The sequence below is a fragment of the Bombina bombina genome, chromosome 10 (assembly GCF_027579735.1).
Source record: "Bombina bombina isolate aBomBom1 chromosome 10, aBomBom1.pri, whole genome shotgun sequence".
Taxonomy (NCBI): domain Eukaryota; kingdom Metazoa; phylum Chordata; class Amphibia; order Anura; family Bombinatoridae; genus Bombina; species Bombina bombina.
In genome coordinates this window covers 15,906,660-15,932,344 of record NC_069508.1, presented here as the reverse complement: position 1 = coordinate 15,932,344, position 25,685 = coordinate 15,906,660, and the positions used below count along the sequence as shown (strand labels likewise).

At 41.4% G+C, this 25,685-nt stretch overlaps 1 protein-coding gene across 1 annotated transcript in view; it reads right to left on the bottom strand.

Annotated features, from left to right (window-relative positions):
• Positions 1–25,455, bottom strand: part of WDR47 (WD repeat domain 47) — a 191,736-nt gene extending 166,281 nt beyond the window's left edge. The window contains exon 1 of the mRNA XM_053693816.1: positions 25,158–25,455. The gene's annotated coding sequence lies outside the window, so the exon portion shown is untranslated. The remainder of the gene's footprint in view (positions 1–25,157) is intronic.
• Between the last annotated feature and the right edge of the window lie 230 nt (positions 25,456–25,685).

Here is a 25,685-nt window from a genome sequence, read left to right as displayed (position 1 = left end):
TGGCTCCGGGTTGCAGGTCTATGGCACAATCGTAAGACCGATAAGGAGGCAACGTACCGGCACGCACCTTGTCAAACACGTCTAGGAACTCTTGGTACTCCTCTGGCAATTGAGATACCGAAGAAGTGCACAAGACTTTAACTGGTTTCTGAAGACAAGTGGAAATACATTGCGGGGACCACGACAAAATTTTGGACCTGCGCCAGTCGAGACTGGGATTGTGCTTTTGGAGCCAGGGATAACCCAGAACAACTGGAAAATGCGGAGAGTTTATCACCTGGAACTGGAGGGTTTCAAAATGGAAAGCCCCAACAGCCATGGACAACGGAGCAGTTTCGTGAGTAACGAGTGCGGGCTGAAGGGGCCTTCCATCAATGGCCTCAATAGCAAGCAGAACGGACCGAGGCAAAACAGGAATGGAGTGCTTTGATACAAAAGCACTGTCAATGAAATAGCCCGCAGCACCGGAGTCAACAAGAGCCTGAGTGACTATGGAGGAGTCCACCCAGGAAAGGACAACCGCAACCAAAGGTTTCTCCTTAAGCGGTTCCGGGGACGAGGATAAACCACCCAAGGTCTGCCCCCGACAGGACCTTAGGTGTGAGCGTTTTCCGGCCGTGTAGGACAAGACTTCAAAAAGGTGACCCTGTAACCCACAATAGAGGCAGAGCCCCTCCCTCCTCCTAAAAGCCCTCTCCGCCGCGGAGCGTACAATCTCGTTAGTCTCCCACAAGGGATTAGCCCAGGCAAGAGCTGTGTCAGAGAGTAACGAGATGAGAAATCCCACCTTAGCTCTGTCAGAGGGAAACCCCTTGTGGCAAACCTAGCCACTTCTGGACTATAATGTAAGAAAGGTTGTCTATAGGCTGTATTGTGTGCTATGTAGATGTGACAGACCCTTCTGTCAGTACTGAAGGAGTTCACTGTGTTCAGCTTTAAGAAACTACTGTGTACTGTCATTAAAGTTAGTGATAAACAGTCCATTGTTTAATCACCCTCAGAGAGCAGACGAATAGGTGATAAGGAAAGCCAAATGTGTTTTGTGTTTAAGTTGTTGTTATCTACCTAGTAAAGTAATGTGATTCTATTGTGGTCTGTCCAAGGGTGTGGTTCCTCCATCTAATGTACAACATTCTTTCAACCCCCCTTCTGGGGGGTCAGACCTGCATAAATACTGGGCATATGAGCCTTAATAAAGACATTCTGTTTTAAACCTGAAAACTGGCTGGGTTGTGAATTGCTGATTCCCTATGCAGGACATTGTTCCCTGGTGTTAACCCTTGGTATCCTGTTGGTACCGTTACAATTGGTGGCAGCGGTGGGATTTGAACCCACGCCTCCGAAGAGACTGGAGATGGATTATTCTAAGCTAAAGAGACAAACGTTAAAGGAACTGCTAGAAGCCAGGGGAAAGATAGGCAGCAGCAAACCCAAGGCTATATTAATTGCCGAGCTGATGGAGGGAGACAGAGCTCGCAGCGCTACGCCTCCAGCAGCCATGGAGGAGACCCTATACCAGAGGGAAATGAGGACCAGGCTGGAATTTTTACCCCAACCTGTACCACGGGATATGCTATCCGTGGTAATGGCAGATGTGCAGGAGTACGTGATGGCACACAGTCCGCGGAATGCATCCTCCCGAGCAGAATCCATTTTGGACGCACTCAGCAACCCAGTAAGACCCAAAATCCCATACCATGCATTTAAAATGTTTTGTGAGGAGAAGGATGAGATCGATGGGTATTTACAGGATTTTGAGAGACTGTGCGAGTTACATGATTTGGAGCAGTCCGTATGGGTGCCGGTGCTAGCAGGCAAGCTAGCCGGTAGGGCAGCGGAAGCGCATCGCGCTGTACCCAGGGAGGACAGCAAGGATTACGCTAAAGTGTAGAGAGCGATCTTGGAAAGATATGCCATTACCCCAGAGGCATACCGGCGCAAGTTTAGAAGCCTGCGCAAGCCAGAAAGAGATTCACATGCAGAGTGGGCCCACAAGCTGGATCAAGCATCTCAAGGGTGGATACAGGCCAGCCAAGCTACCACCATGGAAGAATTGCGACAACTGATGCTGTTGGAGCAATTCTTTAACGGCTTGTCCCCAGAAGCCCAAGAATGGGTGAGAGATCGAAAACCCCTCACCTTAACCGAAGCAGCCAGATTAGCAGACCAGCATTTTGATGCCAGGAGGCACCATGGACTACAGCCTAACACCCCCACAGCGGCACCTTTTCGCCCAGCCCCAGGGAATCCACCACCCCCCTCACGATACAACGGACGGGCGAATATACAATGCCACACCTGCAAGCAGTGGGGACATATGGCACGTGAGTGCACCCAAAATCGGAGCAGACAAGCTTGGAACCAGGTCAGACAGAACCTGGCCCCAAGGGCGGCTGCTCACCATTACCAAACGGAGCCAGCCGCTCATGAGGTGTTGAGCACCCAAGCCGAGGAACCCCTGGGAATTCTGCATGAGGTGATGTCGGTCCAGGGACTTCGGGATTCGGGAGCTACTTTAACCCTGATAGCTCCCCATTTGGTGCCGGATACAGCACCCACTGGCGGATCCATGGCAGTACGAGGGGCAGGGGGAGCAGTATACCGATTGCCCACTGCTAGAGTGGAGTACAGACCCCCAGTCACCCCAGCAGCTGCCAGTTACCAACCCCCGGCGCACCGCTATAACACACGGCCTCCGGCCACGAACTACCCTCAGAGAGGCCGGTTCAATTTGCGGGGCTACTCACAACCTATTCGGTGCTTTGGATGTAAGCAACTAGGGCACAAAAGACCAGAGTGTCCCCTAAACGCAGCGAACCAAGCACAGTCCTGGAGAAGACCTGCCGGCGGAATCCCACATAATCCTCAGCCTGCGTCCCGCTACGTAGAGGCGCTAGAATGCTGGGGCAGCCTACATGAAGCCGACCCCGTGCAAGCTGCCCACCGGAATAACCGGCAACGGGTTAAAGTGAATGGGAAGGAGGTCAGTGGTCTACGGGATACTGGTGCTACCATGACCTTGCTTCAAGAGAACTTGGTGTCTGAGAAACAGCACACTGGAGACACTGTGGCTGTGAGGGTAGCAGGGGGCACTGTGTTCCGCCTACCTTTTGCCAGGGTACATTTGGATTGGGGAGTGGGCGCTAGACCTGTGAATGTGGGGGTCAAGAAGGACTTACCTGCTGATGTTCTCCTTGGAAATGACTTGGCCCCCCCTTGTTTCTGCCTATGCTCCCATGGGTCCCGCTGATGTTAACCATGTAACTACCCAAGCCCAGTCCCTTCGGGAAGAGGTACATTTTAACCGTGGTGGACTACGCCACTAGGTACCCCGAGGCCATTGCTCTCTCCAACATCCATGCAGAGACGGTAGCTGAAGCCCTATTTGAGGAGCTACAACCTAGTTTGGTTTACTTACAAGTTGCTGTTACCTTTTATATTTTAATCAGGGCTCTCCAAAAAGCTGCAGCCGTACCTGTATGGACAACCTTTTTCCTTACTCACAGATCACAACCCGTTGGTGTGGCTGAACCGTGTGGTCGGGGACAATACCAGGCTGCTGCGCTGGCGTTTGGCGCTGCAGCCCTTCGACTTTACCATCCATTACTGCCCAGGGAAACAAAACGGTAACGCCGACGGGTTGCCCAGATAAACTGAACTTGAAAAGTGATCTGTGAGTACTTTCCCGGACATCCCCAAGCCGATCCGTTGGGATCAGACTGTGTATGCCGGCTTGGTTCTGGGGGAGCATTGTGGCAAACCTAGCCACTTCTGGACTATAATGTAAGAAAGGTTGTCTATAGGCTGTATTGTGTGCTATGTAGATGTGACAGACCCTTCTGTCAGTACTGAAGGAGTTAACTGTGTTCAGCTTTAAGAAACTACTGTGTACTGTCATTAAAGTTAGTGATAAACAGTCCATTGTTTAATCACCCTCAGAGAGCAGACAAATAGGTGATAAGGAAAGCCAAATGTGTTTTGTGTTTAAGTTATCTACCTAGTAAAGTAATGTGATTCTATTGTGGTCTGTCCAAGGGTGTGGTTCCTCCATCTAATGTACAACATTCTTTCAACCCCCCTTCTGGGGGGTCAGACCTGCATAAATACTGGGCATATGAGCCTTAATAAAGACATTCTGTTTTAAACCTGAAAACTGGCTGGGTTGTGAATTGCTGATTCCCTATGCAGGACATTGTTCCCTGGTGTTAACCCTTGGTATCCTGTTGGTACCGTTACACGCCTGAGGTAACATCTCAAAGTAAATGCCCACCTGGTTCAAAAACCCTCTGCACTGAATAGGATCGCCTCCATATCGCTGAGTTAGAGGTGCAGAACCGGACATGCTCCTGGTAGGCATAGATGCAGCAGCGGAAACAGGAGCAGCCATAACTTGCGGGACACTTTGGTCCAAATGTGCAGTGTGAGTAAGCAGGGTTTGCAGGGATAGTGCAAATTGATCCAAGCGGTGATCCTGTTCATCCATCCTGGAAATGATCGCAGGTAAAGGTGGATAATTAGCAGCATCAGGATTCATTGCCTTTGCGTAATGTCAGGGTGCCAGGAATCAGACAGACGAGAAGTGCAAAAATAATCACACCTTTATTAATAGCAAAAAATAATAAAAAGTCCACAAGTCAAATAACAAGCCAGGAATCAAAACCAGAGCTAGTAGTCAGACGAGCCAGAATCAGGAACAAGGAAAACAGCAGAGTCAGGAACAAGCCAGGGATCAGGAACCAGGAAGGACGTCAGGTAGCCAGGTAATACACAGGAACTCTCACAAACAGGTCTGAGACAACGCAAAGGCAAAGCATACTGAACAGAGGCCCTTTAAATAATAAGTGATGACATCACAATTCTGAGACTGCATCCTGTTTAACACGGATGATGCTAACCAGTCTGGCCATAAAAGGAAGTGAAGGAAATGAGCAGCATCCCCCACAATGCACCACAGTCAGAAAGAGAGGTGAGTAAAATGGCTGCCAGCAGCACATGGCAAACACAACAGGGAAAAAACCCTGACAGTAAGTTAGTTACCAGTATATCACTGCTTTATGGTATCTAACAGTGTAAGGTAGCTAAGCTGCCAGTATATCACTGCTCTATGGTATCTAACACTGTAAGGTAGCTGCCAGTATACCACTGCTCTATGGTATCTAACACTGTAAGGTAGCTGCCAGTATACCACTGCTCTATGGTATCTAACACTGTAAGGTAGCTGCCAGTATACCACTGCTCTATGGTATCTAACACTGTAAGGTAGCTGCCAGTATACCACTGCTCTATGGTATCTAACAGTATAAGGTAGCTACGGGTATATCACTGCTCTATGGTATCTAACACTGTAAGGTAGCTACCAGTATATCACTGCTCTATGATATCCAACACTGTAAGGTAGCTACCAGTATATCACTGGGAATCTGTATAAAATAGATTTGAGATTATTCTGTAATATAAAGGCATCTCACTAACAACTATCACACCAGCGATGCACAAGCAAACACACTGGTACTGTACTAAATACATCACTGTAATCTGTATAACATATACCTGAGAGTATTCTGTAATAAAAAGGCATCTCACCAACACCTATCACACCAGCGATGCACAAGCAAACACAATGGTACTGTACTAAATACATCACTGTAATCTGTATAACATATACCCGAGAGTATTCTGTAATATAAAGGCATCTCACTAACGCCTATCACACCAGCGATGCACAAGCAAACACACTGGTACTGTACTAAATACATCACTGTAATCTGTATAACATATACCTGAGAGTATTCAGTAATATAAAGGCATCTCACTAATGCCTATCACACCAGCGATGCACAAGCAAACACACTGGTACTGTACTAAATACATCACTGTAATCTGTATAACATATACCTAAGAGTATTCAGTAATATAAAGGCATCTCACTAACGCCTATCACACCAGCGATGCACAAGCAAACACAATGGTACTATATAAATTCTACAGGAACATACAGCCCTAGGCACCACCACAACATGTACTCTTGATTAATAATTTATATATCCCGTTTACCCCCAGAAAACACACAGCTTCTATTTTACCCAACAATACGACTTTCTCAGCTCCCCCTTTATCAGCTCTTTCCTACAGAGGTGCATTCCTCCTGGGCAGCGGTTAAAGGGAGATGAAATAAATATATATCTATATATTTCTTTATTCAGATAGAAAACACAACTTAAAAAAAGTTTCCAATGTACTTCTATTATCAAATTTGCTTAGTTCTCATGTTATTCTTTGATGAAGAGCTATCTAGATAGTTAGCGTGCTCATGCCTGCAGCATTACATGACAGGAAATAGTGCTGCCATCTAGTGCTTGTTAAAGCATAACACTGTTGTAAAACTGCTGCCATCTAGTGCTCTTGTTAAAACATAACACTGTTGTAAAACTGCTGCCATCTAGTGCTCTTGCTAATGTATAACACTGTTGTAAAACTGCTGCCATCTAGTGCTCTTGTTAAAACATAACACTATTGTAAAACTGCTGCCATCTAGTGCTCTTGTTAAAACATAACACTGTTGTAAAACTGCTGCCATCTAGTGCTCTTGCTAATGTATAACACTGTTGTAAAACTGCTGCCATCTAGTGCTCTTGTTAAAACATAACACTGTTGTAAAACTGCTGCCATCTAGTGCTCTTGTTAAAGCATAACACTGTTGTAAAACTGCTGCCATCTAGTACTGCAGACACGTGCACGCTCCTGAGCTTACCTGCCTGCCTTTCAACTAAGAATAACAAAAAAAACAAAGACATTTTGATAATAGAAGTAAATTGGGAAGTTGTATCTGAATCACAAAACAATGGGTTTCTGTTCCTTTAAAATGTTAGAAACTCTGGTCCTCAGGGTCCCCCCCTGAGTGCATGTGTATAATATAACATAATAAATATATACACACACATCGTACTTTTTACCTCTGTGATCACCTTGTATCTAAATCTCCACAGACTGCCCCCTTACCTCAGTTCTTTTAACAGACTTGCATTTGAGCCAATCAGTGCCCTCTCATAAATAACTCTGGGAATGAGCACAATGTTACCTATATGGCACACATGAACTAGCGCCGTCTAGCTGTGAAAAACTGTCAAAATGTAAGTAACTGACAGGAAGTATAGCAAGTTAATTGTATATGGATCTTCAACTGCAGATCTAGATGGAATGTTTCACTCAGCACCTGCTTATCATATGTAGAAGAGAAGCGTATGGCTTGGAGTGATTTAATATATCTTGAAAAGAACAGAGTGACACAGGTTAAAACCTGGAGCAGTCTCTTACAGAATCAGCTGTTAGAGAAAACAGGAACCCAAGGGGTTAAATAATTCAGGTAGGAGTTTAAATAACAAGGAACCATTCAGTCACAGTTTCACTCTTACCAGAGAGTGGACTTTAGCTATCCGTTGTAACAGCTGATCTGTCAGATTAGGACAGAAGAGAAATCCTCAGGCAGCGTGTGAACGGTTAGAACTGAGGAGCTGCGCTGATAGTAATTAGTGATCCAGTGAAGCAGGTAGTTTCAGGAGTGAAGAAACATTTGCACAAGCAATATAAAAGTTCAAAACGATATTCAGAATTAAATCCTGTTGTAACAAAAGGGTAATCCAAAGAGCACAATATGCAGTGTTAGCTCAGCTACCAAACTCATTAACTAAGCACCTGTCTGCCCTCAGGAAAAGGTTTAAGTAAGGTAAAAAGGTGCGGCTTCGTAGTTAAGGTGGAATTACAGAATATCAGATGTCAGACAGTTAAGGTGGAGAGATGAGTTCTGACATGACCCCCCCTTCAGGCAAGCCTTCCCAAGGCTTGCAGCCTGGGGCGATCAGGGTTCCTCCTGTGGAACTGAGCAACAAGTCTTGGAGCATTCACGTGAGATGATGGTTCCCAGGTATCCTCATCTGGTGGATAACCCTTCCATCGGACAAGGTACTGGAGTTCACCTTTAGTAATCCGAGAATCAAGTAATTCTTTCACTTCGTATTCTTCTGCATCCAGAATCGGTGGCTTGGGTGGTAAAATCTGTGTGCCGGAGGAGGAAGCTGGTTTGATCAGAGAAACGTGGAAAGTGGAGTGGATGGCCAGAGAGGGAGGTAATTGAAGTGCTACTGCATTTTGATTGATGATTCGTATAATCTGAAACGGGCCTATGAACAGACTGGCTAATTTTTTGCTTGGGATTTGCAATCTCAAATTTTTGGTCGAAAGCCATACCCAGTCACCGACTACGTATTGAGGTGGTGGTCTTCTTCTCAGATCATAATATTTTTTCTGGGCATTTTGAGCAGATTGCAAATGTTTTTGGAGTAATTGCAAATTTTGTGTCATCCTATCAGCTATATCATCAATTTTGGGACTTGGAGAACTGGTGGTTGTGAGAAAGGACATTTTTGGATGGAACCCATAGTTGGCGTAGAAGGGAGTCATTCGAGATGAAGAGTTGAGTGTGTTGTTGTATGCAAACTCAGCGGTTGATAAATAATTCATCCAGTCTTCTTGGTGGAATGCACAATAGGATCTAATGTACTGTTCTAGCCATTGATTCAGACGCTCTGTTTGGCCGTTCGTCTGTGGGTGATAAGCTGTGGTGTACCTATGGTTTATTTGTAGTTTCTGACATAGATTCCTCCAAAACCTGGAGGTAAACTGAGTCCCCCTGTCGGTGGTCAGAATGGTTGGTATGCCATGAAGTTTCAGAACATTATCTATAAATAACTGGGCTGTTTCTGCGGAGGTTGGAAGTTTCCGATATGGGATGAAATGGGCCATTTTTGTCATCAAATCAACAACTACCAATATCGTGTTCATTCCAAGTGAGAGAGGCAATTCGACTATAAAATCCATGCCCAGGTGGGTCCATGGTTTATCAGGAACTTGTATAGGCATCAATAACCCATATGGGGGTCTTCTTTCTGATTTTGATGTGGTACAGATTGTACAATCTTGTATGTATTCCTTGATACTCATGTTCATCTTAGGCCACCAATAGTTCCTTGCTATCAAATCCTTCGTCCTGGAAATTCCTGGATGGCCAGAAAGAGGAGAGTCGTGGTGTTCCTTGATTAACTCCTGTCTTAGAGTCTGGGGTACATAAATCTTGTCTTTGATGTATCCTATCCCATCTGAAGCGGTATGGAGTTGCGATGGAGTATCCAAGTCTTGGACCAAAGCCTCTTTGAGTTTAGAGGCGAAAGTTGAAGTGATACCAATGTATCTATCATGTGGTATGATTTCCTTTGGATTGTGGTCATTTACTGGCTTTGGGTCCTTCCGGGATAAGGCGTCAGCCTTACCATTCCTTGAAGCGGGTCTGTATATGATCTGAAAATGGAATCTGCTGAAATATAGACTCCAGCGAACCTGTCTGGCAGAGAGTGTCTTGTTCCTTTGGAGAAATTCCAGATTTTTATGATCTGTATATACTATGATGGGTAATCGTGTTCCTTCTAAAAGATGTCTCCAATGCTCAAATGATCTTTTTATGGATAACAACTCTTTCTCTCCTATTGGGTAGTTGATCTCCGGAGGAGACATAACTTTAGAATAAAATGCTACTGGATGAAGAGGATGATTCAAGTCTTCTCTCTGGGATAAAACTGAACCTAAAGCGTAATCTGAAGAATCCACTTCTAAAAAGTATTGCAACTCCGGATTTGGATGTCGGAGTATCGGAGCAGAGGTGAACGCAGTTTTCAATGTGAGAAAGGCTTGAGCCGCTGATGGATTCCACAAAAAGGGTGTTGTGCAGCCCGTAAGGGCAGTTAGGGGCTTAGCGATAGCGGAATAACCTTTGATAAATTTCCTATAATAGTTACTAAACCCGAGGAAGCGTTGAAGCTCCTTACGGTTAGAAGGTGTTGGCCAATCTTTTACCGCTTCCACCTTGTTATCCTGCATCTGTATTCCCTCTGGGGATATATCATATCCCAAAAAGGAGATCTTTTCTGTATGGAAAAGGCATTTTTCTGCCTTGGCATATAATCGATGTATTTGTAATCTTGATAATACCCATGTGACGTGTTTAATGTGATCCTCCAAGTTTTGGGAGTATATTAAAATATCATCGAGATAAACTATCACACATATGTCAAGAAGATCCCTGAAAACATCATTGACAAAATGCTGGAACGTTGCCGGAGCGTTACACAGACCAAAAGGCATTACCAAATACTCATATAACCCATATCTCGTTCTAAATGCTGTCAACCACTCATCTCCCTCTCTTATGCGTATGAGGTTGTAAGCCCCCCTGAGATCGAGCTTTGTGTAGATCTTAGCTTGATGTAAACGCTCTATAAGTTCAGGGATTAGGGGGAGAGGGTAACGATTCTTCACAGTAATTTTATTAAGCTCCCTATAGTCAATAATTGGCCTTAAAGTCTGATCTTTGTTCGTCACAAAGAACATGCCGGCTCCGGCAGGGGAGACAGAAGGTCTGATAAACCCCTTCTTCAAATTATCATCAAGATAGGACTTTAAATGACTTAATTCGGGCTGGCTCAATGGGTATAGATGTCCATATGGGACGCTAGATCCCGGTATTAAATCAATGGGACAATCGTAACTCCGATGCGGAGGTAAGCTCTCAGCCTCTCTTTTGCTGAAGACTTCTGCATATTCAGCATAAACCCTAGGGATAACTGTAGTTTCTTCTGCACAATGTAGAGTATGTATGTCATTATAACACAACTTACGGCAATGTGTGGAATCTAATGTGAGTTTTAATGTTTTCCACTCTATGTTAGGCTCGTGTAGTCTTATCCACTGCATACCTAAAACTATGGGAAAGAGTGGGGAAGGAAGTACATCAAATCGTAAATACTCATGATGATTGTCCTGAGTAATGACTAATAGAGGGATTGTGTGATGGGTGATAGGACCGCTTGATATGTAAGACCCATCAACTACTCTGATAGACACAGGAACAGACTTTTTTTCAAGTGGGATTTTATTAACATTCACATACTCCAAATCAATATAAGCCCCATAAGCCCCAGTGTCAATTATAGCCTCTGTAGTCGAACGCTTACGGTCCCACTGCAAAGAGAGAGAGATGGTACAGTAAACTGGGTTATATTGAATATGAGGCATAGTATTGGTCATAATGTACTTACTCTTTTTATTTCTCTGCAGTACAGGGCAGTCTTTAACAGTGTGTGCTGGATTAGCACAATACAGACACAGTGCCGCGGCCTTCCTTCTTTGCTTCTCCTCCAAAGATAAAGAACCCCTTAACATGCCTATCTCCATCGGTTCTTGAGGGGCAGCAGCACTGCTGAGGGATTGGTTAGGTGCAGAGGTTCTTTTATACGTAGGTTCTGAGGAGTGGCGTTCGCTCTTTCTCTCCCGTAGTCTCCGGTCTATTTGAATGGACAGTCTCATCAACCCTTCCAGGCTGTCAGGAAGTTCCACTCGAGCTAACTCATCTTTTACTTGATCAGAGAGACCTAACCTAAACTGATTTTTTAGGGCTATGTGATTCCATTGGGAATCTGTAGCAAACTGCTTAAAATCAGTTATATATAATTCAACTGATCTGTTGCCCTGTTTCAAAGCCCTCATCTTTGTTTCAGCAGTTAACTGCGAGTTGGTGTCCAGATATAACTCATCCATGGCAATCAGAAAATCATTTGAGGAGTTGATGATAGGGTTGTTGTTTTCATAAAATGAATCTGCCCAAATTCTTGGCTCCCCTCTGAGGTAAGATATTACCGTGAGCACCTTTATTTTATCATTCTGGTAGGTCTTTGGCTTTAAAGTGAACATAAGTAGACAGGCATTCCTGAACTGTCTATACATACGTCTGTCCCCTGAAAATAAATCAGGAGGGGATATCTGTGGTTCTGGGCATGCATCAGGTGGTACCACTTTAGCAGATAGGGAGTCCTTGATGACCTTCCTTAACGTTTCATTTTCAACTTGAAGATTACTTAGAGCCTGACCGAGTTGGTCTACCCTCTGAGATAAGCCATAAACAACTTGAGGTAGATCCGCTGGATCCATTTTTTTGGGCTTAGTTAATCTGTAAGTAACTGACAGGAAGTATAGCAAGTTAATTGTATATGGATCTTCAACTGCAGATCTAGATGGAATGTTTCACTCAGCACCTGCTTATCATATGTAGAAGAGAAGCGTATGGCTTGGAGTGATTTAATATATCTTGAAAAGAACAGAGTGACACAGGTTAAAACCTGGAGCAGTCTCTTACAGAATCAGCTGTTAGAGAAAACAGGAACCCAAGGGGTTAAATAATTCAGGTAGGAGTTTAAATAACAAGGAACCATTCAGTCACAGTTTCACTCTTACCAGAGAGTGGACTTTAGCTATCCGTTGTAACAGCTGATCTGTCAGATTAGGACAGAAGAGAAATCCTCAGGCAGCGTGTGAACGGTTAGAACTGAGGAGCTGCGCTGATAGTAATTAGTGATCCAGTGAAGCAGGTAGTTTCAGGAGTGAAGAAACATTTGCACAAGCAATATAAAAGTTCAAAACGATATTCAGAATTAAATCCTGTTGTAACAAAAGGGTAATCCAAAGAGCACAATATGCAGTGTTAGCTCAGCTACCAAACTCATTAACTAAGCACCTGTCTGCCCTCAGGAAAAGGTTTAAGTAAGGTAAAAAGGTGCGGCTTCGTAGTTAAGGTGGAATTACAGAATATCAGATGTCAGACAGTTAAGGTGGAGAGATGAGTTCTGACACAAAATGACCTGATATAAGATGCAGCCTTCAAGGGCTTCGAAACTAGCATATGTTTAGCTTTCAACAAAGAATACCAAGATAACAAAGCAAATTTAATGAATCATGAAAGTTTTATTTTGACTTGACTGTCCTGTAAATGGGCACAACCAGCTTATTCAGATACAAAAACACACACATACATATACATACACACACACATATATACTGTACATAGATACATAAATATATACATAGACATACATACACACAAAATACATAAATACACACACACATATACTGTACATAGATACATACACACACACATATACTGTACATAGATACATACATATATACATACACACATATACTGTACATAGATACATACACACACACATATACTGTACATAGATACATACATACATACACACACACATATACTGTACATAGATACATACATATATACATACACACATATACTGTACATAGATACATACATATATACATACACACACAGTCATGGAGAAAAATATTGGCACCTCTGCATTTCTGTCAGATAATGTACTACTTTGCCCAGAAAATTGTTGCAATTACAAATGTTTAGGCATTCTCATGTTTATTTCTTTTGTTTGTATTGGTATGACACAAAAAAGTGGAGAAAAAGAAGCCAAATCTGACACATTCTACGCAAAACTCCAAAAATAGACTGGACAAAATTATTGGCACCTTCTCAAAATTGTAATAAATAATTGCATTCCAAGTTTGTGATGCTCCTGTAATTTGTAATTAAACTCAGCTGTATCAATTCACAAGTGCTGTTATTATAGAAATCCCATCAGCAACCAGTTAAAATGGTGAAAATTTGACTCAACCTTTCTGTTGTGCGTTTCTGTGGGCCACACTGAGCATGGAGAAGAGAAAAATTGATCAAAGACTGCAACAAATGATTGTTCGAAATGGTGGATCAAGAACCTCGATCAACTTCCAGACAAATTCAAGCTGACCTTCAGGCACAGGGTACAAATGTGTCAGCTCGCACTATAAGTCGCCATCTGAATGAAAAGGGACGCTATGGTAGGAGACCCAGTAGGACCCCCCTGCTGACACAGAAACATAAAAAAGCCAGATTGGAGTTTGCCAAAACTTTTGGGAGAATGCGCTGGGGACAGACAAAACAAAAATTACAGCTTTTTGGTAAAGCCCATCACTCTACTGTTTTCAGAAAAAGAAATGAGGCTTTTAAAGAAAAGAATACAGTCTCTACAGTCAAACATGGTGGAGGTTCACCGATTCTTTTGGGGTTGCTTTGCTGCTTCAGGCACTGGATGTCTGTCAGCGGTCATGGGTCTTACAGCAGGACAATGACCCAAAGCACACATGAAAACGCACCCAGAAATGGTTTGAGACAAAGCACTGGAGAGTACTGAACTGGCCAGCAATGAGTCCAGATCTCAATCGCATAGAGCACCAGTGGAGATAACTCAAAACAGCAGTTGGTAAAGGAACCCTTCCAATCTAAGAGACCTAGAGCAGATGGCGGAAGAAGAGTGGTCCTAAACTCCAGTAGAGAGGTATAAGAAACTCATTGATGGTTACAGGAAGCGATTGATTCCAGTTAATTTTTTCCAAGGGGTATGCTACCAAATATTAAATGGAGGGTGTCAATAATTTTGTTCAGTCCATTTTTGTGTGGAATGTATCAGATTTTGCTTTTTTGTGTCATAACCAGGAGTCAAGTCCTCCAAAAAGTGTGGGAACTCACCAAGACTTTTACCCACTCACAATTTATATTATATATATATATATATATATATATATATATATATATATATATATATATATACATATATACACACACATACATAATGTGTATATACACATACACACACTGTATTTATTTGTATATAATCCATAAACTTTGATTAATCAAAGCAAATTAAATCCGATGAAGGGTTGAATGGTTGCCTTTGGGTCCGAGTATCCTCCTCTGTCACAGAGTCTCACCCACGTGCAATTGTCCTATTTCTGCTGAGGGGAGCTAAATAACCCCAGAGCAAGCCACACAGAAATGTAAGCACCATGTGTTAAACACATTGCAGGGTGATCACACAGCAGGACCGCTGACAGGCTTGCATTTAGTGTGTTATAGGAAGTGTTACTGCCCATTACTAGAGGATCTCACTATCTCTCTAAAAAGACTGTGCTCCATCTCCTCCAACCAGCAGCATTACCGCATTACATAGTCTCAGTGTTTACTGAAGCGTTTCTGTTCTCTGTCCAGAGGGAACAAATGGCAGCACTCACTGGTTCTTTTAAATGTGCAATTTATATAATATATAATATATTGCACATTTAAAAGGACCAGTGAGTGCTGCCATTTGTTCATTACTATTCAATTTCTGCATGCACCCTGGCAGATTGACCTAAGAAGTGAGAGTGCTCTCCAGCTGCCTATATTTGAATTATATATATATATATATATATATATATATATATATATATATATATATATATATATATATATATATATATATATATATATATATATAGTGTGTGTATATATATATATTTATAGTGTGTGTGTGTGTGTGTGTGTATATATTTTTAATTTATTTATTTATTTATAGTGTGTGTGTGTATGTATGTGTGTATATATATATATATTTATATTTATAGTGTGTGTGTATATAGTTTTAATTTATTTATTTATCTCACTTGCACGACACTTTGAGATTTTTAGTGCAATTGTCTCCTGTCTGCATAGCTTTTGTACAGAAAATAAGTTTGCTACTCATATTTTCAGTATAGGTGGGGCTACAACAGGAAAAATCAGTTATTTCAACTAACATAAAGGCAAAGTAGCTGTTTGCAAACAATTTACCCCTTAAGGACAAGGCCATTTTTCAATGTCTTTCCCTTAAAAGGGACACTCAGGTCAAATTAAACTTTCATGATTCAGATATAGCAGTAATTTTAAACAACTTTTCCAATTTATTTCCATAAAAAAAAATGTGCACAGTATTTTATACTTACACTTTTTGAGCCACCAGCTCCTACTGAGCATGTGCAAGAACTCACAGACTATACGTATATGCATTTGTGATTGGCCGATTGCTGTCACATGGTACAGGGGGAGTGGAAATAAACATAACTGAAATTTGTTAGAAAAAAAATCTACTACTGATTTGAAATTCAGAGTAAGTGCTATTGCATTGTCTTGTTATCTTGCATCTGTTGTTTATGCAAATCTACTGTGTTTACTGCTTCTTTAAGGACCAGGGCTATTTTTACATTTCTGCGGTGTTTGTGTTTAGCTGTAATTTTCCTCTTACTCATTTACTGTACCCACACATCTTATATATCGTTTTTCTTGCCATTAATGGACTTTCTAAACATACCATTATTTTCATCATATCTTATAATTTACTATAAAAAAAATTATAAAATATGATGAAAAAATTGAAAAACAAAAAAAACACTTTTTCTTACTTTGACCCCCAAAATCTGTTACACATCTACAACCACCAAAAAAAACAACCATGCTAAATAGTTTCTAAATTTTGTCCAAACCACTTTTTTTCCAAAATTAGCGCTAGTTACATTGTAACACTGATATCTGTCAGGAATCCCTGAATAACCCTTCACAAGTATATATATTTTTTTTAGTAGACAACCAAAATTATTGATCTAGGCCCATTTTGGTATATTTCATGCCACCATTTCACCGCCAAATAAAAAAAATCGTTCACTTTTTCACAAACTTTAGGTTTCCCACTGAAATTATTTACAATTGTGCAATTATGGCACAAATGGTTGTAAATGCTTCTCTGGGATCCCCTTTGTTAAGAAATAGCAGACATATATGACTTTAGCATTGCTTTTTGGTAATTAGAAGGCCGCTAAATGCCACTGCCCACCACACATGTATTATGCCCATCAGTGAAGGGGTTAATTAGGTAGCTTGTAGGGAGCTTGAAGGTTTAATTTTAGCTTTAGTGTAGAGATCAGCTTCCTACCTGACACATCAGCCCCCCTGATCCCTCTCAAACAGCTCTCTTCCCTCCCCCACCCCACAAATGTCCCCACCATCTTAAGTACTGGCAGAAAGTCTGCATGTATAAAAAAAAAAAAAAGTTTGTGTTTGTTTTTTAAAATATTTTTAAAATTTATATAATTTTCTGTAGTGTAGGATACCCCTTACCACCCAAGCTCCCTGAGCCCCCCTAAACAGCTCTCTAACCCTCTCACTATTTGGTGCCATTTTGGGTACTGGCAGCTGTCTGCCAGTACCAACTTTTCAAAATAATGTGCATTTTTGTAAAAAAATAAAACAATTCTGGCGTGAAGCTGGCCCCCTTCTCCCCTCCCCCTCCTGATCCCTTTTTTAAACATTATTTCCCGCTCCCACCAACACCACAATCATAAACGGCGCTACACTGCTGATAGCGGGGGAGTGCGCTCTCCCGCACGCACCGGGGACTAATTCAACAGAAGCACACCAGCAATGGGCCGCCCACCCGCCTGCAGCTGCTCCCACCCACCAACGATCGGCACCATCGCTGACTGATGCAGAGAAGGCAACAGAGTGGCCCTCTCTGCATCGGTGTGCCAGGAAATGTATTGCAGTGATGCCTCAATATCAAGGCATCATGGCAATACCTTGAAAGCAGCTGGAAGCGATCAGGATTGCCGCTTTAAACTCCAACGTAGTACAGGGTACGTCACTGGTCTTTAAAGACCAGTTTGTGTAAGACGTACCCTGTACGACATGCATCGTTAAGGGGTTAAATACACTCCAACAGGTAAAATAGACCATTATTTATACATTAAAGGGAAGAAAATGTCCCTTTAAAGATTTTAAGATCTTGAGTGTTGTATATCATATCTCCTCTGCTGTGGCCAGTTAGATATAAATGAACTGCTGCACTTTTTAACCAATCACCGTCACTCTGCATGTAGGTGAACCTGCAGGCTCGCCAGAAACAGCAGTCACAAAGACCGCTGCTCCATAACCTGTCCGTCACTCAGAACAGGCGGACAGACATCGCCGGAAATCAACCCGATCGAGTAAGATCGGGTTGATTGACACCCCCCTGCTGGCGGCCCATTGGCCGCGAGTCTGCAGGGGGCGGCTCTTGTGAGCTGCTGGTGCAATGCTGAATACGGCAAGCGTATTGAGATGAATATATGGGCTCAAAGAGGGCTCATTGTGTGACACAGCGTATATGGGCTCATAGAGGGCTCATCATGTGACACAGCGTACATGGGCTTACAGAGGGCTCATCATGTGACACAGCGTACATGGGCTTACAGAGGTTTCATCATGTGACACAGCATATATGGGCTCATAGAGGGCTCATCATGTGACACAGCGTACATGGGCTTACAGAGGTTTCATCATGTGACACAGCATATATGGGCTCATAGAGGGCTCATCATGTGACACAGCGTACATGGGCTTACAGAGGGCTCATCATGTGACACAGCGTACATGGGCTCATAGAGGGCTCATCATGTGACACAGCGTACATGGGCTTACAGAGGTTTCATCATGTGACACAGCATATATGGGCTCATAGAGGGCTCATCATGTGACACAGCGTACATGGGCTTACAGAGGTTTCATCATGTGACACAGCATATATGGGCTCATAGAGGGCTCATCATGTGACACAGCGTACATGGGCTTACAGAGGGCTCATCATGTGACACAGCGTACATGGGCTCATAGAGGGCTCATCATGTGACACAGCGTACATGGGCTCATAGAGGGCTCATCATGTGACACAGCGTACATGGGCTTACAGAGGGCTCATCATGCGACACAGCGTACATGGGCTTATAGAGGGCTCATCATGTGACACAGCATACATGGGCTTACAGAGGGCTCATCATGCGACACAGCGTACATGGGCTTACAGAGGGCTCATCATGTGACACAGCGTACATGGGCTTACAGAGGGCTCATCATGTGACAGCGTACATGGGCTTACAGAGGGCTCATCATGTGACACAGCGTACATGGGCTTACAGAGGGCTCATCATGTGACACAGCATACATGGGCTTACAGAGGGCTCATCATGTGACACAGCGTACATGGGCTTACAGAGGGCTCATCATGTGACACAGCGTACATGGGCTTACAGAGGGCTCATCATGTGACACAGCGTACATGGGCTCATATAGCATTAAACATGTGAGGCTTATAACATGAATTATATATGGGCTAATTCAGTAATACACAAGAAGCAGAAATTCTACATTTTACATGTGGTATAGGGTATATGTCTGCATACGTCACATCTTACACATGGTGCAGTGTTTGAGGGCTTTAAAACAGACTGGTGCAGTGTACACAAGTGCCTATAACACAGCCTCTATATGGCACTCTGTTTCACTGCATATTATAAAACAGACTGGTGCAGTGTACACAAGTGCCTATAACACAGCCTCTATATGGCACTCTGTTTCACTGCATATTATAAAACAGACTGGTGCAGTGTACACAAGTGCCTATAACACAGCCTCTATATGGCACTCTGTTTCACTGCATATTATAAAACAGACTGGTGCAGTGTACACAAGTGCCTATAACACAGCCTCTATATGGCACTCTGTTTCACTGCATATTATAAAACAGACTGGTGCAGTGTACACAAGTGCCTATAACACAGCCTCTATATGGCACTCTGTTTCACTGCATATTATAAAACAGACTGGTGCAGTGTACACAAGTGCCTATAACACAGCCTCTATATGGCACTCTGTTTCACTGCATATTATAAAACAGACTGGTGCAGTGTACACAAGTGCCTATAACACAGCCTCTATATGGCACTCTGTTTCACTGCATATTATAAAACAGAATGGTGCAGTGTACACAAGTGCCTATAACACAGCTTTTGCATTTTAACTATACAGTTTTCTTCATCTAACGCAGCACAAGCTAAAGCACTATCCGTGTTAACCATTGCGGACTGCTTATATATTACATATAATGTTACATATTTCTTATGGACAAACACTAGGAGTGACTTTGTACATGTATCCACTTGGCAATTGTTTATTTGCAATTTAACACAGTAGCTTTTGATGTTAGTAGTTTTAATCAATTTTATAGTAGTGGTGGTTTTGATTATTGCAATAATCTTTTAGAATGTTATATTCATAAATAATTATATACTGTATTGTTTCAATACATTGTACTTATTTTTATAGCATTTTATATTTGTGGCCCTATCATCATATACTGTATGTTTCTTCATTTGGTACATGGCTGACTGTAACAGGCGCACCCCTTCTTTCTTACACAATCTTTATGCCTTTAAAGGACTGGGATAGACCTTTGTAGGGGTAGCAAGGCTATATTTTAGGGTTATTTTCTGTTTGTTTGTTTTTACAGCCTTTACCAAGCAGAACAGATATGTGAGTATATAGCACAGCCTTTACAAGCAGAACAGATATGCGAGTATATAGCACAGCCTTTACAAGCAGAACAGATATGCGAGTATATAGCACAGCTCCTTTACAAGCAGAACAGATATGCGAGTATATAGCACAGCCTTTACAAGCAGAACAGATATGCGAGTATATAGCACAGCCTTTACAAGCAGAACAGATATGCGAGTATATAGCACAGCCTTTACAAGCAGAACAGATATGCGAGTATATAGCACAGCCTTTACAAGCAGAACAGATATGCGAGTATATAGCACAGCCTTTACAAGCAGAACAGATATGCGAGTATATAGCACAGCCTTTACAAGCAGAACAGATATGCGAGTATATAGCACAGCCTTTACAAGCAGAACAGATATGTGAGTATATAGCACAGCCTTTACAAGCAGAACAGATATGTGAGTATATAGCACAGCCTTTACAAGCAGAACAGATATGTGAGTATATAGCACAGCCTTTACAAGCAGAACAGATATGTGAGTATATAGCACAGCCTTTACACGCAGCACAGATATGTGAGCATATAGCACAGCCTTTACAAGCAGAACAGATATGTGACTATATAGCACAGCCTTTACACGCAGCACAGATATGTGAGCATATAGCGCAGCATTTATATAAATAGTGTGACTGAGTACATGTGTACACCAAGGGCCCAACGGTCACCTCATACATGCACACAATACATAAAAAAAACACACTACATACATCACACACAATACACACTATACAATACATAATACACACTATACTATACACAAACTATACACAATACACACACTATACACAAACTATACACACACTGTACTATACACAATACACACTGTACTATACACACACTGTACTATACACACTACACATACTGTACTATACACACTGTACTATACACAATACACACTGTACTATACATACACTGTACAATACACTATACACACTGTACTATACACACTGTACTATGCACAATACACACTGTACTATACACACACTGTACTATACACAAACTATACACAATACACACTGTACTATACACAATACACACTGTACTATACACACTACACTATAAACACACTATATACTGTACTACACACACACACTGTTACCATACACAATACACACTGTACTATACAACACACACTGTACTATACACACACACTGTACTATACACACACTATATACAATACACCCTGTACTATACACACACACTGTACTATACACACACTATATAAAATACACCCTGTACTATACACACTATACTATACTATACACACTGTACTATACACACTGTTACTATACACACACACTATACACAATACACACTATATACAATACACACTATATACAATACACACTATATACAATACACCCTGTACTATACACACACACTATATAAAATACACCCTGTACTATACACACTATACTATACTATACACACTGTACTATACACACACTGTACTATACACAAACTATACACAATACACACTGTACTATACACACACTGTACTATACACAATACACACTGTACTATACACACTACACTATACAATAAACACACTATATACTGTACTACACACACACACTGTACTACACACACACACTGTTACCATACACAATACACACTGTACTATACACACACACTATATACAATACACACTGTACTATACACACACACTGTACTATACACACACACTATATACAATACACCCTGTACTATACACACACACTGTACTATACACACACTATATAAAATACACCCTGTACTATACACACTATACTATACTATACACACTGTACTATACACACACTGTACTATACACACACTGTACTATACACACACTGTACTATACACACACTGTACTATACACACACTACACACTGTACTATACACACACACACTATACACAATACACACTGTACTATACACACACTATATACAATACACACTGTACTATACACACACACTGTACTATACACACACACTGTACTATACACACTCACTATATACAATACACACTCACTATATACAATACACACTGTACTATACACACACACTATATACTATACACACTGTACTATACACACACACTGTACTATACACACACACTGTACTATACACACACTGTACTATACACACACTGTACTATATACTATACACACTCACTATATACAATACACACTGTACTATACACACACTGTACTATACACACACACTGTACTATACACACTCACTATATACTATACACACTCACTATATACAATACACACTGTACTATACACACACACTGTACTATACACACACACTATATACAATACACACTGTACTATACACACACTATATACAATACACACTGTACTATACACACACACAGTACTATACACACACTATATACAATACACACTGTACTATACACACACAGTACTATACACACACTATATACAATACACACTGTACTATACACACACTATATACAATACAAAAAATAATATATTAAAAAGTGAAGGCGCCTAGATATGATGCACACAAATAAAGTGTACAAAAATGCACATGTAGAAATATTTTATATATCTCAATATCCTTGGTGCCCTCTTCAACAAAGGACAAGGATTTGAGATGTGCGTGATATAAATTCACAATAATATTTTTTATGTGATGGTTAACTGGTACTGGATATATATATATGTGTGTGCAATAGATATAAAAAACAATATGATATATGTGAACTCAATTGTCATAAAATACAGTGCCAAAAAGTGATATATATTGTGTGTCCTTCTAATAGAATCAATCACCCTCCAACAACAAACACAATGTTGCTAAGACCAAGTGACTATCAATGCGAGAGATGTTACAAACACACCATAGTAACAAGCGATATTAGAGACACATATTGGTGGAGGTATTGTATTAGGTTTTAATAAACTTATATGTTATATTTTAACCTATCTGTCATCACGCTTGTTTTTACCTTTGCTTTTATTAGCTGCTCTGACTCTTAACCAGCTTTCAGCTCTGTATAAGCTGTATTTTTGCCCCGAGTGGATATTCATACCAATACTGGGCTCATTTTCGACCCCAGTACATGTGGGGGAAATCGAATTTTTCCTTGGGCCATTGGATCGTGAGGATAAGCTCGCTGGACAGCTTTTAATAGTTCAGCCTGCACCTGTGGCACTTCTCAAGTGCTCATAATCTAGTAAGTGATCCTGTATCGTTTTGTGGGGGTCCCATACACCTACGATCTCACACTATTGTGGCGCCTCCTTTTTTTTTCTCTCCCATCTATATACAATACACACTGTACTATACACACACTATATACAATACACACTGTACTATACACAATACACACTGTACTATACACACACTATATACAATACACACTGTACTATACACACACTATATACAATACACACTGTACTATACACACACTATATACAATACACACTGTACTATACACACACTATATACAATACACACTGTACTATACACACACAGTACTATACACACACTATATACAATACACACTGTACTATACACACACTATATACAATACACACTGTACTATACACACACTATATACAATACACACTGTACTATACACACACACACTGTACTATACACACACTATATACAATACACACTGTACTATACACACACTATATACAATACACACTGTACTATACACACACTATATACAATACACACTGTACTATACACACTGTACTATACACAATACACACTGTACTATACACACACTATATACAATACACACTGTACTATACACACACTATATACAATACACACTGTACTATACACACACTATATACAATACACACTGTACTATACACACACTATATACAATACACACTGTACTATACACACACTATATACAATACACACTGTACTATACACACACTATATACAATACACACTGTACTATACACACACACTGTACTATACACACACTATATACAATACACACTGTACTATACACACACACACACTATATACAATACACACAGTACTATACACACACTATATACAATACACACTATACACAATACACACTGTACTATACACACACTATATACAATACACACTATACACAATACACACTGTACTATACACACACACTATATACAATACACACTATACACACACACACTGTACTATACACACACTATATACAATACACACTGTACTATACACACACTATATACAATACACACTATACACACACACACTGTACTATACACACACTATATACAATACACACTGTACTATACACACACACTATATACAATACACACTATACACAATACACACAATACACACTGTACTATACACACACTATATACAATACACACTGTACTATACACACACACACTGTACTATACACACACTATATACAATACACACTGTACTATACACACACTATATACAATACACACTGTACTATACACACACAGTACTATACACACACTATATACAATACACACTGTACTATACACACACTATATACAATACACACTGTACTATACACACACTATATACAATACACACTGTACTATACACACACAGTACTATACACACACTATATACAATACACACTGTACTATACACAATACACACTGTACTATACACACTGTACTATACACACACTATACACAATACACACTGTACTATACACAATACACACACTATATACAATACACACTGTACTATACACACTGTACTATACACACACTATATACAATACACACTGTACTATACACACTGTACTATACACACTGTACTATACAATACACACTGTACTATACACACACTATATACAATACACACTGTACTATACACACACTATATACAATACACACTGTACTATACACACACTATATACAATACACACTGTACTATACACACACACTATATACAATACACACTGTACTATACACACACTATATACAATACACACTATACACAATGTCAGGGTACCTGGCTGTCCTCTCCCCCAGCTGGCTCTGGCCGTGTTGCCGGCTCCGTGTCCCCGGGCTCTGGTTGGCACCTCAGCTGTGCCCCTCACACTGATACCCGGGTGTTCTCCTTTCTCAGGCACTGGGCGTCACTAGGTGCCCGGGTGTATTATTGTCTCTCCCGACTCCAGTATCCGTATGTGCCACTATTCGTCTCTCACTGTCTCGGTACCCAGTAATCTCGCATCATCTCCCGGGGCCGCCGCCTCTCTGAACCTCACAGTCCCGGGGCTCCGGGTGTCGCTGTCTGGGTACCTAAAGCTGCGGTTCTCAAGCAAAGCCGTCGCCGACCAATCAGATGCAGCCGGGCGAGGCCCCAGAACTGAAGCTGCCCACTAGCTGCCTGCTGAAGTACCAAACTAACGGGCCACTATTCACTAGCATCCGCTTCAAGTCACATCAGCTCCCTCATACCCAAATGATATCACTTCTGAAACTGATGCCCCTCTGTCACCCTCATACCCACCTCACATCAGTCCCCTGGTACTGT